The sequence below is a fragment of the Lichenostomus cassidix genome, chromosome 22, assembly GCF_008360975.1.
Source record: "Lichenostomus cassidix isolate B80296 chromosome 22, HeHo_3.0, whole genome shotgun sequence".
Lineage (NCBI taxonomy): Eukaryota > Metazoa > Chordata > Aves > Passeriformes > Meliphagidae > Lichenostomus > Lichenostomus cassidix.
In genome coordinates this window covers 1,712,958-1,722,494 of record NC_139502.1, presented here as the reverse complement: position 1 = coordinate 1,722,494, position 9,537 = coordinate 1,712,958, and the positions used below count along the sequence as shown (strand labels likewise).

Genomic DNA, 9,537 nt, shown 5'->3' with positions numbered 1-9,537 from the left:
CCAGGATTTTTTTCCAGAAAAACCTCTGGAATTGCAGGCATTCCGGTGGGAACTCCAGGATTTTCTGCCAGAAAAACCTCTGGAATTGCAGGAATTCCAGTGAGAATTCCAGGATTTTCTGCCAGAAAACCCCTGGAATTGCAGGAATCCAGAGGTGAGAATTCCAGGATTTTCTGCCAGGAAACCCCTGGAATTGCAGGAATTCCAGTGGGAATTCCAGGATTTTGTGCCAGGAAACCCCTGGAATTGCAGGAATTCCGGTGGGAATTCCAGGAATTTTTTCCAGAAAACCCTGGAATTGCAGGAATTCTTCCCTGGGAATCCTTCAATAAACTGCTCTTCCACCCCTGGGAGTCACAACACCTCCCAGCAGTTCTCCTCCACGAGCTAAAAAACCTTAAAATTCAGAAAACATCCCCAAACCTCCATTTTTTGGGAATTTCTCCTTTTTGGGGGAATATCTCCTTTTTTGGGGAATTTCTCTTTTTTAATTTCTCCTTTTTTTGGGGAATTTCTCCTTTTTTGGGGGGAATTTCTCCTTTTTTTTAAATTTCTCCCTTTTTTAATTTCTCCCTTTTGGGGGAATTTCTCCTTTTTTAAAATTTCTCCTTTTTTTAAATTTCTCCGGTTTTGGGGGGAATTTCTCCTTTTTTTTTTTTTTAATTCCTCATTTTTTTTTAATTTCTCCTTTTTTTTTAATTTCTCCAGTTTTGGGGAATTTCTCCTTTTTTTTTTATTTCTCCTTTTTTTAATTTCTCCTTTTTTTTGGGAATTTCTCCTTTTTTGGGGGGAATTTCTCCTTTTTGGGTGGAAATTTCACCTTTTTTCGGTGGAAATTTCTCCTTTTTTGGGGGGGAATTTCTCCTTTTTTTGGGGAATTTCTCCTTTTTTGGGGGGAATTTCTCCTTTTTTTAAAATTTCTCCTTTTTTAAAATTTCTCCAGTTTTGGGGAATTTCTCCTTTTTTTTTATTTCTCCTTTTTTTAATTTCTCCTTTTTTTTGGGAATTTCTCCTTTTTTGGGTAGAAATTTCTCCTTTTTTTGGGGGAATTTCTCCTTATTTGGGGGAAATTTCCCCTTTTTTGGGTGGAAATCTCTCCTTTTTTTAGGGAATTTCTCCTTTTTCTGAGAATTTCTCCTTTTCCCCCGATTTTTCCCCTCCTGGCGGCCCGGGAGGAGCGCTGATCTCACGGGGAGGGGTTTGCTCCTCTAAAAATCCCTCAAATCGCGCAGGAAGCTGCAGCTCTCCAGCACTTCTCTCCGCCTGCAGGAGGATTTTTTATTTTGCATTTCTCATTTTTCCCTTCCCTGCAGGCAGAGCTGCATGAAGCACGACGGGCTTGAGCTTCCCAGCCGCCGATAACTGAGGTAAATTCGGATTTTTTGGGGGTTTTATCGCTGCAAAAACCGGCTGGTTGGGCGATTAGGACATTTTGAACTCCTCGTTTCGGGTGGAAAGTTTCATTTCCCTTCTCCTCCCTGAACTTCTTTCTCTCTGTTTTCACTTCTCTCCCATCGTGATAAAAACCAGACTGGGAAATAGCAAAAAAATACTGATTTTTCCTAATTTCTGTCCCCCGAGGGGGGATTTGGGATGGCAGAGATTTTTTTTAAAGCTTTTTTTTTTAAAGTTCTCCTGGCCGAGTTGAGGATTTTTCTCCTTTTTCCTCTCAGCCATTCCCGGCTGGAAGAAAAGCAAAAACTTGTTGCAAACTTCCAGCAAGTCCAGGCTGTGCTCGAGCCGAAATATTATTAAAATATCCTGAATTTCGGGGCGAATTTTGGGGCAGAAAACCAGAGTGAACCGAGTTCTCCTCTGGGGATAATTCCCATTTTATTTAGGGGAAAAACTCGAGTTCTCCTCTGGAGATAATTCTCATTTTATTTAGGGAAAAACTCGAGTTTTTCCTATTATATTTAGAGGAAAAACTCCAGTTCTCTCGGGATAATTCCCATTTTATTTAGGGGAAAAACTCGAGTTTTTCCTATTATATTTGGGGAAAAACTTGACTTCTCCTCTCGGGATAATTCTCATTTTTTTTTAGGGAAAAACTCGAGTTCTCCTCTGGGGATAATTCCCATTTTATTTAGGGAAAAACTCGAGTTCTCCTCTCCGGATAATTCCCATTTTATTTAGGGAAAAACTCGAGTTTTTCCTATTATATTTAGGGAAAAACTTGACTTCTCCTCTCGGGATAATTCCCATTTTATTTAGGGGAAAAACTCGAGTTCTCCTCTCGGGATAATTCCCATTTTATTGAGGGAAAAACTCGAGTTTTTCCTATTTTATTTAGAGATAAACTTGACTTCTCCTCTGGGGATAATTCCCATTTTATTGAGGGAAAAACTCGAGTTCTCCTCTGGGGATAATTCCCATTTTATTTAGGGAAAAACTCGAGTTTTTCCTATTTTATTTAGAGAAAAACTTGACTTCTCCTCTCGGGATAATTCCCATTTTATTTAGGAAAAAACTCGAGTTCTCCTCTGGGGATAATTCCCATTTTATTTAGGGAAAAACTCGAGTTTTTCCTATTATATTTGGGGAAAAAACTCGAGTTCTCCTCTCCGGATAATTCCCATTTTATTTAGGGAAAAACTCGAGTTTTTCCTATTTTATTTAGAGAAAAACTTGACTTCTCCTCTCGGGATAATTCCCATTTTTTTTTAGGGAAAACCTCCAAGGCAGATGTTTGGCTGGAAGTGCAAAACATGTCATTAATTAAGGATTTTTTTTTCTGCTTTCACCGCTTGGCATTCGCAGCCTCTCTGAGTCCAAAAGCAGCTTTTCCAAGGTGTTTTATCCTGCTGGATTTTTTGGGATCATTCCGGGATGTCCACCTGGAAAACTGCCCTGGAGAAACGTGGGATGTTCACAAATTATTCCTATTTCTTTCCCCATGAGGTTTTGGTGGGAATTAAACAGATTCTGCCCAGTGGAGATGAAAAAAAAATCCCAAATCTGAGATAATTTAGACTTTTAGAGAGGAAAATCCAGGTTTGGATAGCTGGGAAAAGAATTGATCATCTCATCAAGGTGATAAATTTTAATTTATCAGTGTAAATATCAGCAGTGCTTTGAGTTTTTTCCCGAATTCAGGCTGAAAATGGAATAAATCCTGAATAAATTCGGGATTTTGGGCTCCTCCTCGCCAGGTCTGAGCCACCCAGGGTGGAGGAATTTCCTCGGCTGGGAGGTAGGGAGCTGCTAAAAAAAAATAAAAACCACATTAAATGAAATAAAAGAGTGAATTGCTTGGAATAGCCAAAAATATTGGGGAGAAAACACACCTTGGAGGGAATTTCCGTGGAGGATGTTGGGAATCATCCCCAAAAAATGGGGTTTTTAATGGGAATTTTGATATTTAATTTGGGTGGTGTTGAGGCTCAGAATGCTCCTGGTGCAGAGAGGAGAATTTTAGAGGGAAAAAACTAAAATCCCCCAAAAAAATGGGGTTTTTAATGGGAATTTTCATATTTAAATATTTAATATTTAAATTTTAAATAATTAAATATAAAAATGTTTAATATTTAAATATTTATTTGTTGAGGCTCAGAATCCTCCGGGTGCAGAGAGGAGAATTTTAGGGGAAAAAACTAAAATCCCCCCAAAAAAATGGGGTTTTAATGGGAATTTAAATATTTAAATATTTAATATTTAAATTTTAATAATTAAATATTAAAATGTTTAATATTTAAATATTTATTTGTTGGGGCTCAGAATCCTCCTGGTGCAAAGAGGAGAATTTTAGGGGAAAAAACTCCTAAAAAAAAAACTCCAGGGAAGTTTTAACATCTTGGAAAAACCCTCAGGATTGAGGAATTCTGCTGATTTGGACAATTTGGACAATGGCTCTGCCTCTGCAGGGTGATTTCATGGAAAATCCATGGTTTTTCCTGGAAATTCTCTCCTTTCCCAGGCTGAGACCCCAAAATGCTTTCCTAGCAAAGAGCTCTGTGGGGTTTTTTTATCCATAATTTGACCCAAAATCTTTGGGATAATCCCCACTGGGATAATTCCCATTGAGATAATTCCCATTTCCAGGCCCAGGATAATTCCCAGTTTAATTTTCAGAGCCATTTTTGGACACTTTCTGCCCCATATTTTCCATTTTTTCCCCATTTATTCCCCATAATTCCCACTGGGATAATTCCTATTGGGATAATTCCCATTTCCAGGCCCAGTTTCATTCCCAGGTGCTTTTCAGAGCCATTTTTGGACACTTTCTATCCCATATTTTCCATTTTTTCCTCACAAAAACATCATCAGAGGAAGTTCTCTCCTTTCCTAGGCTGAGACCCCAAAATGCTTTCCCAGCAAAGAGCTCTGTGGGGTTTTTTTATCCATAATTTGACCCAAAATCTTTGGGATAATTCCCACTGGGATAATTCCCATTGGGATAATTCCCATTTCCAGGCCCCAGTTTCATTCCCAGCTGCTTTTCAAAGCCATTTTTGGACACTTTCTATCCCATATTTTCCATTTTTTCCCCATTTATTCCCCATAAAAGTACAACTGGGATAATTCCCATTGGGATAATTCCCATTTCCAGGCCCAGTTTCATTCCCAGTTTAATTTTCAGAGCCATTTTTGGACACTTTCTATCCCATATTTTCCATTTTTTCCCCACAAAAACATCATCAGAGGAAGTTCTCTCCTTTCCTAGGCTGAGACCCCAAAATGCTTTCCCAGCAAAGAGCTCTGTGGGGTTTTTTTATCCATAATTTGACCCAAAATCTTTGGGATAATTCCCACTGGGATAATTCCCATTGGGATAATTCCCATTTCCAGACCCAGTTTCATTCCCAGCTGCTTTTCAGAGCCATTTTTGGACACTTTGTATCCCATATTTTCCATTTTTTCCCCATTTATTCCCCATAAATCCCACTGGGATAATCCCCATTGAGATAATTCCCATTTCCAGGCCCAGTTTCATTCCCAGTTTAATTTTCAGAGCCATTTTTGGACACTTTCTATCCCATATTTTCCATTTTTTCCTCACAAAAACATCATCAGAGGAAATTCTCTCCTTTCTCAGGCTGAGACCCCAAAATGCTTTCCCAGCAAAGAGCTCTGTGGGGTTTTTATCCATAATTTGACCCAAAATCTTTGGGATAAATCCCTCTGGGATAATTCCTATTGGGATAATTCCCATTTCCAGGCCCAGTTTCATTCCCAGCTGCTTTTCAGAGCCATTTTTGGACACTTTCTGCCCCATATTTTCCATTTTTTCCCCATTTATTCCCCATAAATCCCACTGGGATAATTCCCACTGGGATAATTCCCATTTCCAGGCCCAGTTTCATTCCCAGTTTTATTTTCAGAGCCATTTTTGGACACTTTCTATCCCATACTTTCTATTTTTTCCCCATTTATTCCCCATAATTCCCACTGGGATAATTCCCATTGAGATAATTCCCATTTCCAGGCCCAGTTTCATTCCCAGTTTAATTTTCAGAGCCATTTTTGGACACTTTCTATCCCATATTTTCCATTTTTTCCTCACAAAAACATCATCAGAGGAAATTCTCTCCTTTCCCAGGCTGAGACCCCAAAATGCTTTCCCAGCAAAGAGCTCTGTGGTGGTTTTTTTATCCAAAATTTGACCCAAAATCTTTGGGATAATTCCCACTGGGATAATTCCCATTGAGATAATTCCCATTTCCAGGCCCAGGATAATTCCCAGTTGCTTTTCAAAGCCATTTTTGGACACTTTCTGCCCCATACTTTCCATTTTTTCCCCATTTTTTCCCCATTTATTCCCCATAAATCCCACTGGGACAATTTCCACTGGGATAATTCCCATTTCCAGGCCCAGGTTAATTCCCAGGTGATTTTCAGAGCCATTTTTGGACACTTTCTATCCCATATTTTCCATTTTTTCCCCATTTATTCCCCATAAATCCCACTGGGATAATTCCCATTGAGATAATTCCCATTTCCAGGCCCAGTTTCATTCCCAGTTTAATTTTCAGAACCATTTTTGGACACTTTCTATCCCATATTTTCCATTTTTTCCCCACAAAATCCCCATCAGAGGAGGAAAAGTACAGCTGGGAATCCACAGTGGATCTGCTGGGAGTTTGTTATTCCAAGGGAGATTTCCCAGGAAAAACACCAGCCTGGGTTGGAGTCCCTCTGGCCCCAGGGGGGATTAGGGAGTTTTAATTAAGGCAGAGTTAATTAAGGCAGAGTTGATTAAGGCAGAGGGTGAGGGATGAGCTCCTCCTGCTTGGAGGTGTGCAGATCTACCTGGAAAGCTGCAAATTACTTGGGAAATTTGGGAAATTATTGGGGAAATTTGGGGAATTATTTGGGAAATTACTGGGAAATTATTTGGGAAATTATTGGGGAAATTTGGGAAATTATTTGGGAAATTACTGGGAAATTATTTGGGAAATTATTTGGGAAATTATTTGGGAAATTTGGGAAATTAATTATTTGGGAAATAATTATTTGGGAAATGATTTGGGAAATGATTTGGGAAATTATTTGGGAAATTATTTGGGAAATTACTGGGAAATTATTTGGGAAATTATTGGGGAAATTACTGGGGAAATTTGGGAAATTAATTATTTGGGAAATGATTTGGGAAATTATTTGGGAAATTTGGGAAATTACTGGGGAAATTGTTTGGGAAATTATTGGGGAAGTTTGGGAAATTGGGAAATTTGGGAAACTATTTGGGAAATTTGGGAAATGGTTTGGGAAATGGTTTGGGAAATTTGGGGAATTATTTGGGAAATTTGGGAAATTTCCAACCCAGGCTGAGCTCTGCTCCTTCAGCCACACCAAATCACTCTCTGGGATTAAATTTTTTCCCCTTTCAGGTGGATTTTTGTAGTTTGATTTAACCAAATGTCACTGTAGATAAAATAACAAGACCAGGGAGAGGTTAGAATTTAGTCATGGAGAAAAATCCTGCTTTAGGAATTTGGGAGGAATTGAGCAGGAAAAACTCTTTATCATCTCTGTGAGGAGATCTTTATCTCCCCAGGGATATATTTATGAGGATAAATCGATGTTTGTGAGGATAAAACTCTCAAATTTGCAAAGACAAAGCGATTTTTCCAGGGAAAAATTCCCAAATCCATGGCTGGAAGTTTTCCTGAAGCTGAACAACTCCCAAATCCAGCCTGTGGCTTCTTCCCAGATCTCCAATTCCCATTTTATCCCAGTTTTTGGTGCATCCTGGAATCTCTCCTGGGATAAGAGGGAATCAGGAATCCATGGAATTCAGCTCTGGAAATTCTGATATTTAACCCAACTTTCAATATAAAATATAGATATAGAAAATAAAATATAATACAAGATTGAACCCAACTCTTAATACAATATATATAATAGAATATGATATTTAACCCAAATTTCAATATAAAATATAGATATAGATATAGAAAATAAAATATAATACAAGATTGAACCCAACTCTTAATACAATATATATAATAGAATATGATATTTAACCCAAATTTCAATATAAAATATAGATATAGATATAGATATAGAAAATAAAATATAATACAAGATTGAACCCAACTCTTAATACAATATATAATATAATAATTAACCCAACTCTTAATACTATATATATATATAAATAATATAATATAATATAGTATAATATATAATATTTAACCCTTAATACAATATATATTAGTATAATATAATATAATACCATATTTAACCCAACTCATACAATATATGTATTAATAAAATATTTAACCCAACTCTTAATACAATATATATATTAATATAATATGATAAAATACAATATTTAACCCAACTCTTAATACAATATATGTATTAATATAATAAAATATTTAACCCAACCCTTAATACAATATATCTATTAATATAATATGATATAATACCATATTTAACCCAACTCTTCCTTCCCTTCCAGCACACCCCCAGCTCCTCTCCTCTCTCAGGCTGCTCCGATCTCCATCACAGGCAATGGGAAAATCCCAAATTTTTCCCTCCAACCACTTCATCCTCCTCCTGCTGCTGCTGCTGTGCTGGCTGGCCTGTGCCCAGGATGACCACTGGCCCTACCTGCCTGGCTACCCCGAGCCACCCCCCCAGGTGTTCCAGCCGCCCCCCAGAGCCCCAGATGTGCCCAAAATCCAGCTGCGGCTGGCGGGGCAGAAGAGGAAGCACAACGAGGGCAGGGTGGAGGTGTTTTATGGCGGAGAGTGGGGCACAGTGTGCGACGATGACTTCTCCATCCACGCCGCGAACGTCGTGTGCCGCGAGCTGGGGTACACGGAGGCTGTGTCCTGGCTGCCCGGGTCCAAGTACGGGAAAGGGGAAGGTAAGGGGGTTCTCCAGATCCCAAAAATCCATAAATTTAATGTAATTGGTGGTGTTGGGGTGAGCTGGGATACCTGGAGGCTGTGTCCTGGCTGCCCGGGTCCAAGTATGGGAAAGGGGAAGGTAAGGGGGGCTTGGGGACTTTTCCAGACCCAAATAATCCCTAATTTTAATCTAATTCATGGTGTTGGGGTGTTGCTTTCTCGGGATTTGGGATATGTGGAGGCTGTGTCCTGGCTGCCCGGGTCCAAAGTATGGGAAAGGGGAAGGTAAAGGGGTTCTCCAGAGCCCAAAAATCCATCATTTCCGTCTAATTCATGGTGTTGGGGTGTTGCTTTCTTGGGAGTTGGGATATGTGGATGCTGTGTCCTGGCTGCCCAGCTCCAAGTAAGGGAAAGGGGAAGGTAAGGGCATTGTCCAGATCCCAAAAATCCCTAATTTCAGTTTAATTCATGGTGTTGGGGTGTTGCTTTCTCGGGAGCTGGGATATGTGGAGTCCTGGCTGCCTGGATCAAAATATGGGAAAGGGGAAGGTAAGGGGATTGTCCACATCCCAAAAATCCCTAATTCTAATCTAATTCATGGTGTTGGGGTGTTGCTTTCTCGGGAGTTGGGATACCTGAAGGCTGTGTCCTGGCTGCCCAGCTCCAAGTATGGGAAAGGGGAAGGTAAGGGGATTTTCCAGCTCCCAAAAATCCCTAATTTCAGTTTAATTCATGGTGTTGGGGCGAGCTGGGGTACCTGGAGGTTGTGTCCTGGCTGCCAGGGCCCAAGTATGGGAAAGGGGAAGGTAAGGGCTTCTCCTCCTGGACTCTCAGTTGTGTTTTTCTTGCCATGGCAGGGAAGATCTGGCTGGACAACGTGCACTGCACGGGCAAGGAGAGCAGCCTGGCTGCCTGCAGCTCCAACGGCTGGGGAGTGAGCGACTGCAAGCACAGCGAGGATGTGGGAGTTGTGTGCAGCGAGAAGAGAATCCCTGGGTTCAGATTTGATAATTCCCTCATCAATCAGATCGAGGTAAATGGGGAAAATTGTGTTCTGGAGGCTTGTGGGGCAGGGAGGGTTGGGAATGCTATAACTGAGAAATTTCACAATTCCCTGTATGATTAAATTGAGGTAAATGGGGAAAATGATGTTCTGGAGCTTTCTAGGGTGGGGAAGGTTGGGAATGTTGTACATTATAAATTTCATGATTTCCTGATTGATCAAATTGAGGTAAATGGG

At 39.9% G+C, this 9,537-nt stretch overlaps 1 pseudogene across 1 annotated transcript in view; it reads left to right on the top strand.

Moving 5' to 3' along the window:
• Positions 1–1,287: 1,287 nt before the first annotated feature.
• Positions 1,288–9,537, top strand: part of LOC146428017 (lysyl oxidase homolog 2 pseudogene) — a 9,093-nt pseudogene continuing 843 nt past the window's right edge. Inside the window, exons 1-3 of the transcript XR_014856196.1 lie at positions 1,288–1,367; positions 7,904–8,314; positions 9,155–9,330. The product of XR_014856196.1 is annotated as a lysyl oxidase homolog 2 pseudogene (transcript). The remainder of the gene's footprint in view (positions 1,368–7,903; positions 8,315–9,154; positions 9,331–9,537) is intronic.